The following is a 12,934-nucleotide window of genomic DNA, read 5'->3' as shown; positions in this document are numbered from 1 at the left end:
ATGAATCAACTTCCATCATGTAACCAGGTACGTGAATCAATAGCATCTTCTATATTGTAAACAGGCACAAGAATTACAGAATCTTTGAAAATTTGATTGGAAGGAATTGATGGAGATCACTTAATCCTATCTCCCATTCAAAGCAGGATTATCGCCAATACTAGATCAGGTCAGTTATGACTTTGTCTAGCTGAGTCATGGAAACGTCTATGGATGGAGATTCTACAAACTCTTGACCCACTTGGATCCAGTTCTTACCCTTTTGGTACAACAGTTTTTCCTAACATTCAACCTGAACTGTCCAAGCAGCGAATTGTGGGTGTTGCTATATTATCTTATTATACTGTCCACTACCAAAAAGTATTTGACTCCATTACCTTTGTAATTAACCTTTAAGTAGATGTAGGTTGCTATTAGATTTTCCCTTTGCCTTCTCTTTGCTAGACTAAAAAAGCCCAGTTTTCTCTTCCTCTCCTTGTAAGTCATGTGCTCTATGCTCCTAAATATTGTTAGTCCCTGTTGGACCTACTCCAGCATCTTAAATGTTCTGTTTGAACTGGGGAGCCAAAACTGGACTAGCATGTCATTGGCAGTCCCACCACAGTCAGGCAGAATGGAATAATCACTACCTCAATATCCTAGGCCATCCTCATATACTCCTTGCTGAACTTCACAATGTTGCTCTTGACCCAATTCTCAAGTTTAACAAGGTTTGTCTGGATTGAAACTCTGCCATTTGTATGTGTCAACCACACTCCCATAATTCAGTACCATCCACAAATTTGCTAAGAGTGCATTCTATGTCATTATTTATACCACTGATAACAGTATTTGACCCTGACTCAGCTTGTTGGCAGCTACCAATCATATATTACTGTATTGGTTGTTAACCTTTGAACCAGGTGCTACAGCCCATTTTTATCCCATCTGACAGTCTGCTCATCCAGGCCATACTTCCAAATGAGAATCCTGTGAAAGACGGTGCCAACAACTGCGCTAAAATCAAGGCATATGACATCCACTGCTTTCTGCTCAGCTATTTCATCAGTGACGGCCATCAAGTTGGTCAAGCATGATTTGCCCTTAGCATATCTGTTTTGAATGTTCATGATTACCTTCTTGTCTTTCACATGTGTGGAAATGGATTCAAGACGACATACTCCATAATCCTTCTAGAAACTGAGATGAGGCTAACTGGTCTGTAGGCCCCACATCCTCCTTTTTCATAAAAGATGGGTATAGCAATAGCCTTTTTCTATTTGTCAGGGACCTCCTGTGATGTCCCTGACTTTTATTCAATGACAATGACCTCACAGACACATCAGATTACTCTATCAGCATCCTCACCTGCATCCCACCTGATCCCAATACATTTAACTTCTATAAAAGATCTGTTGTTCCCTGTTAGCTGTCCTCTCCTTCCCAAATATTGGTAATATACCTAGAAACCAGGAGCAAGGTTGCCGGTGAAGTCTTTGACAAAAATGGCATTGGGTACTTCAGTAGTTTTCATGTTGTCCATCATAAAGTTGTCTCCATGTTCAAAACCAGATCAGTTTTCTCTGAACCACCTTTCATTATTTCAGTGTATTTGTAGAATCCTCTTTACTTCCCTAGTAATTTCTTGTTCAGTTGGCTTTCCTGATATTGTCCCTGAGTACTTTTGTGATCTTCCTTAGTTGGCTGTCCATGTTTCCACTTCTTGCATCCTGTCTTTTTTGCATTTCGGTTAATTAAGATGTTCTTAACTCAGCCAAGCAGGCTTTCTGTCAGAATTCCCAGTCTTCCTGCACAACACAGTTGTTCCTTCTTGAGCTTTCAGTAAGTTCAATCAATCTGATCTGAGCACTCTTCCTCTTAGGACAGCTTCCTAAAGCAAGGCCTTTGCCTGGCAATTTCATAAGCAACCCAAAGTCTGCCCTTTTGAAGTCCTAATTCTACAGCTTGCCTTCCTCTGAAACTGAAGTTCAATCATCTTATCATGGCAACCCAAGCTGCCTTTTATGGCTACTTTTGCCACCAACTCTTCCCTGTTTGTGTGCCGCAGGTCAGGCAGAGGATGACCCATTCTTTGCCCCTCTAGCATTTCTGCCACTAACGCAGTTTAGGAACTTCCTGGATTGCTTGGGCAAAGTGTTGTCATCCTGACAGATGTCTGGATGGGCAAATCCCCCACAAGAACAAAGAGGATTAGCAGAATTGGGTTAGTTTGTCCACTTCCTCCTAGGTGGCCTGTTACAGATCCCAGTCACATTTTTGGTATTACGTTCTCCTCTAAGCTTGACCCAGACACCCTAAGCAGACATGCACTCAGTTTCAAACTGGAGTGATGTGAAGACACAGAGCTCCTTTACATACAGCACGATACTCTCTCCTCTTCTTCCCTCCCTATCCTTCCTGAACAGCAACCTGTTATTCGCTGCGAAAGCTGTGAACGTGTAGTTGTGGTATGCGGAGAACCCCTGAGGGTGCAGGCTGGGAATGCCGGCACCAGCGCCAGCCAGTGGCTAGGTGCTGTAGGAATCTGAATATGCAATCAAGATCACATATCCTCTACCCAATCTCCTGACTGAAGTTGTCTGTCACCCCAGGGAGACACCTGGAAGAGACCCCAAGACACATTCCAGACAGAGAATGCGGAGATGTCACAGACACTTGAGAGGGAACAGAGAAGACACCCAGCCTTGCCCCAAGACGATGCACTGCAGGGCTGGAACGGCCTCCCTGGCCTGCCCCAGCCTGTGCCGTCCCATGGGACAGGGAAGTTATATAATTAGTAGCACTGCACATCTATCCGTGACTGAAGTATCCAAGTCCACTTAGTCTCCACATTTCTAATTTGGCATTAAGTTGCAACACCATCGACCCCCCCGATGAATTTACTAAGTTAGCAAGTGTTCACACTGACATCATCCAGTAAGAACAGCACATGTGAACTGTACGAGTCTGAGCGAGAAACCTTACCTCTGGCCACCAGCCTCATTCACGTCTTTAAATTTCCACAGCTACAATGAAGTACTGCTACACAAAGTAGCACATTCAGTTTATATAACAAAGAAAACCAGCAAGAAACTAGCAAACAATGAAGTATTTCAGTTAAATGCCAGCAGTATGAAAAAATGATCACAGAAAAGACTGTAACAAGTATTTTCAACCTAGCCACAAAGATCAACCACTGCAAGACTGGAAGTGAGTGGAAAGCAAATGAAAAGACTGGATATGCAAGGATACACAACTGCTCTATTTAGTCCAGGGCACTTGCACAGAAGCATGGAGCATTTATATATTACAAGTATAATGGGATTTTTTAAAAGAAGAGGATTAACAGATGCTAGCTCAGTCATGAACTGTTAGATCAGATTTTCTAGGGCAACAGGTCATCAAAAGTCTTACGGAACCTAGAGGCTGGTGACAGAGAAATTTGTTTTCAAAACTGGATTTCTGGAATTCAAGCTTAAAATTCTGGGAAGTTGAAATTGTGCAGGAACTAGTAATTTGTTTGGATTTAACTTTATGGTGTAATAGCTGTGTACCAGAAGGTAGAAACAGCATGTTTTCAATCTGAAGAAGTTCCCTTGAAAATTGCGGCTCATGATAATTTGCATAAAAATCTTTTTCTAATTGTCCAGAAAAAAAAGGCCACATGTTCAACACAGAAAACGACAACAATTGGACAGACTGCCAGAAAGGATGGGAACTGGTTGAAATGTATAAGGGGAATTGGTATGGCTTTTGTCTTTTCTTGTGTATTTATTGAATGTCTGTGAAAAGCAGAAAATGGCAAATAAGGAATTCTGGTTACAACATATTAATTAACAGCTTTAGAAAACTAATCTGCAAGAAAACCACAGAGACTTTGCATTTAACTTACCTACTGGCAATTAGATATTGCTCTAAATTTAAACGGAGAACTGTCCAACACAGAAATTACTAAACTTTTGAGATCAGATATACACTTCAAAAGTTACTTCCTTTCTGATATACATACAAGTCATACAATGACCTACCCTAAACCAATACACTGCAGCCCTGAGTCTTTAGCTGTAGGAGTCCACACTACCTAACCTCCACCACCCTTGCACTGTAAGATCTAGAAAAGCCATCCTCACCCCTGCCCTACTAAGCATTTCCCTAAACCCTAGACCTCCAGTCCTGCCCTACATTCTCTTAGTCACTTTTAGCCCTAGTAGCCCCAAAAAAGCCCTTCCATTCTTTCATCTCATGTTAATTGTCCTAAGTTCCTATATGCCCCATCTGCAAGGACTTCCTCCAGAAGAGGATGCTGTCGTGGTTTAACCCCAGCCAGCAAAAATAAACGCCACGCAGCCGCTCGATCACCACCCCCCCGGTGGGATGGGGGAGAGAATTGGGAGGGCACAAGTAGGAAAACTCCCGGGTTGAGATAAAAACAGTTTAATAATTGAAATAAAACTAAGTAGAACAGTAATAATAACAGTGAGAACAACAACAATAACAGAATACACAAAGCAGGCAATGCACAACAGAACCGCTCACCGACCGCCGACCGCGTGTCACGAACGGGGGGCGAGCCCCCCCACACACCTGGTTTTTATACTGACCATGATGTCATATGGTATAGAATACCCCATTGGCCAGCTGGGTCCACCACCCCGGCTGTGTTCCCCCCTCCCGGTGCAAGCATCACCCAGCAACAGCCAAAGCATCAATGGGCCATCAACGCTCCTTTCACACCGAACCCAAAACACAGCACACCCCCCAGGCTACTGGGAAGAAAGTTAACCCTGTCCCAGCTGGAACCAGGACAGATGCCTTTCCTGACTCCCCATATCTGTGCCTTGGCAAATTGACAGTCCTTAACCTTCCCTGTTGGCGTGGTTTAACACTAGCTAGCAACACCACACAGCCACTCGCTCAGTCCCCCCACCTCCAGTAGGATGGAGGACAGAATCGAGAGAGTAAAAGTAAGAAAACTCATGGGTTGAGGTAAGAATAGTTTAATAATTGAAATAAAGTAAAATAGTAGTAGTAACAATAATAATAAAATAATATACAAAGCAAGTGATGCACGATGCAACTGCTCACCACCTGCTGACCGATGCCCAGCCAGTCCCCAAGCAGCGATCATGGTCCCCTGGGCAACCCCCCGCAGCTTATATACTGAGCATGACATCATATGATATGGAATACCCCTTTGGCCAGTTTGGGTCAGCTGTCCTGGTTATGCTCTCTCCCAGCTTCTTGTGCACCTGGCAGAGCATGAGAAGCTGAAAAGTCCTTGACTGCGTGTAAGCACTACTTAGCAACAACTAAAACATCAGTGTGTTATCAACATTATTCTCATACTAAATCCAAAACACAGCACTAAAACAGCTACTAGGAGGAAAATTAACTCTATCCCAGCCAAAACTAGGGCACCTGTGAAGGTGAATCTCTCTCCTGCACGTTTCAGTGCAGTTATCACAGCACATCCTGTGATCCCACTTGGCTTGAGTAAGAAAACCACCTCTGTTCCACCAGCAATTAAGTGAGCCACTGCCTGGACACAGTTAACAGCTCCTGTAGCTGTTGATAAAGTAAACTTGTACTCTCTGCTCCTCAGCAGAAAGGAGAGGTTTTAAGGGCAGGAGAGGGAGGGCAGACAGAGGAAGGGAGAAATGGAAAGTCAGAAAAGGAAGGTTTGATGGGATTTCCTTAGGATTTCGTTCTGACTGGATACATTCATTAGGGCCCATGGGTGCCCCCCACATGCAAAAACTTCTGTGACTGCAGTTAGGAAAAAGGAGTCAAGCCAAAAGAAATGCAGACTGATAGCTGTATCTTTGTGTACCGATTTTTCATTTTATCTTCCATTACAGTCATTGCCTCATGCTTTCATAGAAGGTAAGCTTCATGATACTTTTGAGAGACATAAATACTCAGGAACATTATGGACAGTCCTTTGCCAGAGAAGCAAGGAGAAATGTCTCACTGAGGTAATGCTGGGCACTGAGATAATACTGGGTACTTTGATGAGCTATCCAGAAGGGGCCCTTTTTTCACCTGGCCTGAATTTTACTCACATGGGATTTCTGTCTTAAGTTACACTGATCTGGTCCAGCAAAAAAAAAACTCATTTGGGGAAAAATCAGTGTTAATGCTATTAAAGCACCCCAAAAAGGCAAGTGCTACCTTTATAACTTAAAATGTAAATTTAGATTTCTCTAGAGCTGATTGTGGGCTAGTTTTAACAGCTCTTTCTCTAAAGCTTTGCTCCACTTTTCTAAATAAGCTGAACCATGAAGGTGGCAGGCCATCACTGCATAACAGCAGTTACCAAGCTTGTAAGGAGGAAACATGACTAATACAGACCATGTCATAACAGGCATTACAGCACCCAGGCAAGTCTGTATTCTCAACACTCTTCTTTCTTACCCTTCTGCAACCCCTTCTCCCTCAGTTGTGACTTGGCTCCACATACCCAGAATGTCAGGCACCTGGGATGAGGACATACAGGAGGCAGCTCTTCTTTTTACCAATGCCACCTGTACTACCACCAGCATCTTCCTCTTCAGAGCCTCTCAGAGCTCAGGAGCACGTTGCCATTTATTCACCTCCGTGGCTTCTCTGTCAGAGACAGGCACAAAGGAACCTGCTCCCAGCCCTCTGAGGCAATCAGAGATGGGAAAAGACAGAACTGATAAATGAGGTACGAAATATGCACACTGTATTGAGGAAGGGAGAGTGAATCATTCACGGAGGTGAAAGAGAAGGAAGAAGGAGGACCACAGACATAAGCATCATCACCACATACTCAGCTTTCCCGCAGGCAGAAGAGGCAACAGCAAGGGGGATTTGCCTCTCATACCCAAAAAAGACTTTTCAAGTCTATGTGTTACCATAGATAACACATAGGTGCCTTATATCGGCTTCTAGTATGTTCCTGCTTACTGCAGGACTAAACTATTTTTTAGAATGCTATCTTTTTCATTTTTTGTTAGTCAAAGCTTTCATTAAGAAATACAAACTTCTAATTATGTTTTAAAATTATATTTTGAAATTTGTATCATGAATGATACACATAGATATAAACAGTCACAAGTTTCTCAGAGGCAGACATTCCTCTGAAAAAATAAGGATGTAAAAATGAAATTCTGACTGAGTGTGAAAAACTGGTCTGAAAAACAATTCTATTACAGGCATCACTCACAGTCAATATACTTTTGCATTGCCCCCAGACACAGAGAAAACTTACGTAAAAGGTTCTCTCACTTACGTTCTAAATCTCTTCTGATACAACATGATCTCCTACATAGGAAGAATTAGGCATTACAATATTCATTTAGATGTGGCACATAATTGTTAAAAGGTTGCAAGCTTCTTTTTCTATCATAAAGTATTAGATTCAAATACCAGTATTTGATTTTGATATTGTCATTTTCCCCTGACATTAAAAGATTACAACGACATTACAATTTTAAAGGTATTTTCAACCTTCCTGTGAGGCATTTTTTTGGAATAAAATTGTACATAAGAAAGTATATTTTGAAGGTGTTCTTTTTTCACCCCTTTTTGTAAGTACTCTGCCGATCTACTTTAGGTGGAAAAGATGGGTGTTATGACCCTAAGAACCTAATTTGGCAATGTCATCTGTCATCAGCCTCACTTTACATTTGTCTATAAGGAACCTGTGTATAAAAGATGGTGAGAAAAATCCCCAAAGCCACTCTTGAAACTTTCATATTGGAAAAGCTGTTAATGATAAAAAGGGCTGACATATAAAAGGAAACTCACTATAAAAAATTACTTCCTATAACAAATTAGTATAGTATTACAGCATTTGATCACACAATTTTTTTTAAGTATTAGTTATGGCAATCATAGGTTCTCTTTTCTGCTGTATTATGATAATCTAGTGAAAGAACACAATGTAAATGTGCAAGACATTCTTGCTGGTTTATCTCCATAAACCCCTGATTTAAAGTACCTCTGAGTCTTGGTGTATGGCCTAGACAGGCCCTATTATGAAATTTTCTGCCCTCTTTAGGGGTCTATTTTTTGCCTACATCTTGCTTGGATATGACACACTTCATACTTTCTTTTGCTAAACTTCTCCTTCTCAACAAAAGGTTACCAATTAAAAATTATTTTTCTGTCTGTATTGTATTTCATTGTTGACAGGTAACACCTCCAAATATTTAATAATAATAACAAATAACAAGTGTCATAAACAAACAAGTGTTCTCCATATTTTCTTTAAATAGAATTCAACAGTTCCCCCAATATGGTCTGCTCTTCATTTCCCTCTTTCACTCAGTGTGTCTTTGAAGACACAAAGTAAGGAAAGATAAAAACATTTCTTAAAGTCCAGTTGTAAAGCTATGCTTTTTGACACCTGACTTATGGGTGTAGGCTGTATGTGAAAACATTTCTAACTCACTTTTATGTTGAAAACCAGTTAGGTATTAAACCAACTATTCTTTTAACACCATCATCTGTTCTAGGATTACAGTAAAATTTGATAATGAACTCTACTTTGTGCATCTTCAAAGTACAGTTGCATCTAATCTTACGAGTTTTAATGTAAATTAGGTGCGTGCACGTAAGACTGAGAGTATAGGCCTTTGAGATTTAATTCACACTTTGTGAACAGCCCAGGCAGTTCTAAGCAGATAACCATGGTATCATTTCAGAGTTTCACAGAGCAAAAAAAGTGCATTTCTGTAAGTGATTTATTTAACTGTTGTATTTTTATTATTCCTAAAACAATAGCTTTTTTGGCAATGTTTACAACACAAGAAAAACTGCAGAGACTTTATTTTTGTTCTGCCTTTTTTTTTAATCCCAGTTCATGAAAATCATCTTTCAGGAGTGCAATAAAGCCCTAAACAGTATACTTCTCCACTGAGGCAACATACTGAATTCTTGGTGCTTTTGCAAGGAAGAATGCAAGCAAGCAAAACACAAAAGCTTCAAAACTAGGTGAACATATAACTTTAAAATGTAAATAATCATGCAAGCCAAGAGCGTACCCATGCGTGTGGAAATTATTGATAAATTTCTGGCATCTAATGAGACAGTCATAAATCTCTAAAACGGATACATTAGATTTTTAAGAAGTAATAAAAGTGGTAAGCAGTACTGTTTATTTTGAAGCCCCAATCTCCAATCCTTTTCAACAGCGGACATCCTACATGCTTTCAGCATCAGGAAACAACCACAGGCTACTTACCCTTTTAGAGAATATTCCATGTTTCCAAGAAGAGACAGGACTACCATGGGTGCATCAGTCATGCATATCATGCAGACAAATTTTGCCAAGAGTAGCACATAAGTGCAGGTGAGTCTCTGTGTACACTGGAGCAGGCCAGAAAAGAAATGAGCTGCTGTCACGAGAACAGTTAATATATTGTGCTCACTGTGGCGCTCTCTATTGGGGCCTTTTTGTCCTTTTGCTCATCACTTGGCCAGGACATAGCTGTGATTTAGGGGGAGAGAGCAGAAGATTTTCAAAAAGCACTGCAGGTGACTGTTTCGTAGCAATACTTTTTTACTTCCAACCGAAACACAGTGTGCCTCCAGGAAGTTTACAATGTCTCTGTGACAGAGGAAGAGGCTGCAACGGTCCATAGGCTGAAAACATGTAGGAACCACTGATTTAGGTCAATTCAGTTACGAAAAAATAAGCAGGGGACTGTGATCGAAGGTCAAGTATAACAGTGCATGATACAAATCGTGACCCCTTCTGGTTTTCATCTTTAGGTAAACAGCCCAGATTCTGTTGGAAGCTGTTGGATCTAAAGATAAATGTCAGAGTAATGAAAGAAAAATACTGTTCACTGGAATACTAGAAGACACTGATGTAGATGAAAACTTTCCAAAGAAACATTTGTTCAGACCAGTAATAAGAACTCATTTTAAAAGCCTTAAGCCAATTTCTTGCTGCTATAAACTACTGAATTTTTTATAGTTGTATATAAAATGAATTTTTCTTTGAAACAAATTAAAGTAGCTTGTCTACCCTCAGTAATTTGCCTTTATACTAAAAGCAGACTGCATCTGGCAACCCAATTTTACAAATGCACTATAAAAGAGCAACATTTATTGTTAACTCTTATTATAGTCCTGCTTAAAATAAGAAAGCAAAATACAGACTGCATAAAATGCTGTGATTTTATTGCAAATATCACCCCAAACATTCTATTCCAAAAAGAATTTAAACTTATGTGATATATTCCTAAGTACATGTTCATGATTTACAGTAAAAAGCATAAGAGAGATGGGTTTTTTTGCAGCATTCTTTTTTTCTCTTAATTACTTCATGTTCCTGAGCACAAGAAATTGATCCTGGCACTACCAGAGCCTTTTAGTATTACAAGGACAAAAGGTAATAAACAACCATGAAAATATAATACTAAACATGGATGAGATTCCTCAGTCCCTTCAAGGCGTTTTGTCAAAAACTTACACAGAAATACAACCAATTATTTTAATTATCATAAACATTTTGTGCAAGACTACCATGACAAGAACACCATAGAATTGTTTTACCTCAATGGTACCAGATACAGTAGTCTCTGGTTCTGTAATTGCACACGTACAGGAAAAGCCATTCCACGTCTCCTCTGGCGTATGTCTGTGTGAACCACCAGAATACCATTCAAAACCAAATTTTTAGAGAGTATTTTCTCAAACTTTGAAAAGATTCCTTATCTTCAGATTCTAGATAACATTTTTACACCCAGGGAATCATACTGTTTTTTTCACAAAGTTTTCTTTAAATACAATAGCTTAATTAGTTTGGTCCAGGGCTAATGAAGACATTCCAAATAACAATTATATAGACCTAAATAGCTGGATTTTTAAAGGCAGCTACCTGAAGAGGCACTCAGCTGCATTCTAAAAAGCAGTCAGGGACCAATTTCCAGTTGACAGTACATAAATGTAAAATGCATGACTTTTTTTTTTAGAAAAGTTATATAAATTTACAAAATGTATCTGTAAATCCTTTGCAGAGTATATTCTTCTGCAATCCTCTGCCACAGTTCATAGTTACTTAGCTTGCATATCATCGGGGGAAGAGTCATTAAAAGAAAAGGGACAGATTAACCTCTGGGCTTTTTTTAATTAATTGCTCAAAAAGATTTCTGACTTATGCAAGGGTAAGTATAGCTATATTTGTACAATGATGTCCTCAGAGAGCATAAATAATAGTGAATAGAATGTGGTTTGGAGACCTATAGAACTGGATAGTGCTATTCAGGGTTGAAGAGCTTAATATGGCTTATAGGGGCAGAAGACACCTTGCAGCTGGGTAGCTTTGTATCAGAGCAGAGAAGCACGGTCACTTCTGGTTTCTTCATTTTTTAATACCACCTGAAAGTCATTCTGTAAGGACTTCATAAAGGATGACATCGACAGACTGACAGGGCTAAGGGAAAAGGAAATAGATGTGTTCTGTACTGTGCCCTTTGTCGCTACAGGAAGCGCACAATGCCATTTTATTTGAACTAGCAAAACGAGAAAAAGAAAGAATATACAGAGCTCCTAAGTGCCTTTCTCCGAATTACCATTTCATTTCCTGATGAAAAGGCCCCTTCCCAGACATCCTTAACACTCACATAATCTTGCAAAGTAATTTCTCTGCTCTTTCAATTCATCTACAAGGCCTATTTTAAGGAACTCAAAAAAATTGGCCATTATGTTTTTCTCAAAGGTGAAAGTCAAGTAAGCTCCATTAATTTTAATGGACAATTTAGCAGTCTCAGGGTCTTTCACTGGCACTCAAGTTCTTTCACCTTTTGGGTGTAAGATATGAAAGTTCTTTATGTCTTTTGTAAGTGAGAAAAGTTTTACAATTTACACATGGAATGGGGGAATATAACCCTAAGACGCCTCTTTCAAAAGCTGCTGTATACGAAGATGATCGCAGAATGTCACCATTTGTTTTTCATTCTCTTTCCTGTCTTTGGCTTCAAGCAATAACTTAGACAACAATTACTAACAGGCAGGTACACTTAAAAACTTAAATATGACTGTCAAATCAATTTCCACATGCAGGTTCAAAGTTATGTCACATTTCGTTGAAGAATTATCTTACAGCTCTCTCAAAGCAAATTTTTGCATACAAACTTGAAGTCTATTTATACCTGACTTGAATACTTCTTAAAAATTTTATGCATTTCAATGATTAAAAAAAAAACAACAAAGAAATCTACCAAGACTTCAATAATTGTTTTTGTTTCAAAATAAAGAACACAAATTGCTGTACTTTTGTTTTCTATTCTGAAAATTCAAAGACTATCTTACCTTGCTGAAATAAGAGCACTAGCTTCTCATTTTGGAAAAAAAACTCAAAAAACAACTTTCCCTGGCCATACAGCACTAGAACCCTTGGTTTTAAGGAGGGTAGTTTTGCAAATACGGACATTGGAAAATGAGAATATTAAGTCATGCCATAGTCTTCATTGACTGAGACAATCCCCTTTTTTTTTTCCCCTCACAGTTTGCCATGCAATATACCGCCGCATTCCCCTGAGTGACATCTCAGCACTGTTACATCTTACACAGTCCACACATCATTGACATTTCCTTAGGACAGTTTAACATCAATGACTGATGTTGTAAAAAGTATTCCTCCTTGACTTTTGAATATAACACTTTCCTCAGTCATAAGCCACTGTGCTGGAAGGCAGTTGCATGGGCTTGTCAGGAATACATACACCTCAACGGAATTCATGGGTAAGAGGAAGTCTGATAGATATTGGGGGTGGGGGGACTTGAATCAGTCAAGCTCTATCGAAGTTATAAACCATGGAAAAAGCTATCAGGAAAGTTTACTCACATGCTCCCTTCAGCACCTTCAGCTAAAACTGTTGTTCAAAGCATCTGAAACAATATTCCCATAAAAAGGACCATGATTTTTCAAGGGGAAGACATACAGATGACAGTTAAATGGCACACATGCTATTTAAAT

This window comes from Calonectris borealis, chromosome Z (genome assembly GCF_964195595.1).
Source record: "Calonectris borealis chromosome Z, bCalBor7.hap1.2, whole genome shotgun sequence".
In the NCBI taxonomy this organism is placed as follows: Eukaryota; Metazoa; Chordata; class Aves; order Procellariiformes; family Procellariidae; genus Calonectris; species Calonectris borealis.
The sequence above is the reverse complement of the archived record's forward strand: the minus strand, read 5'-3'. Positions refer to the sequence as shown.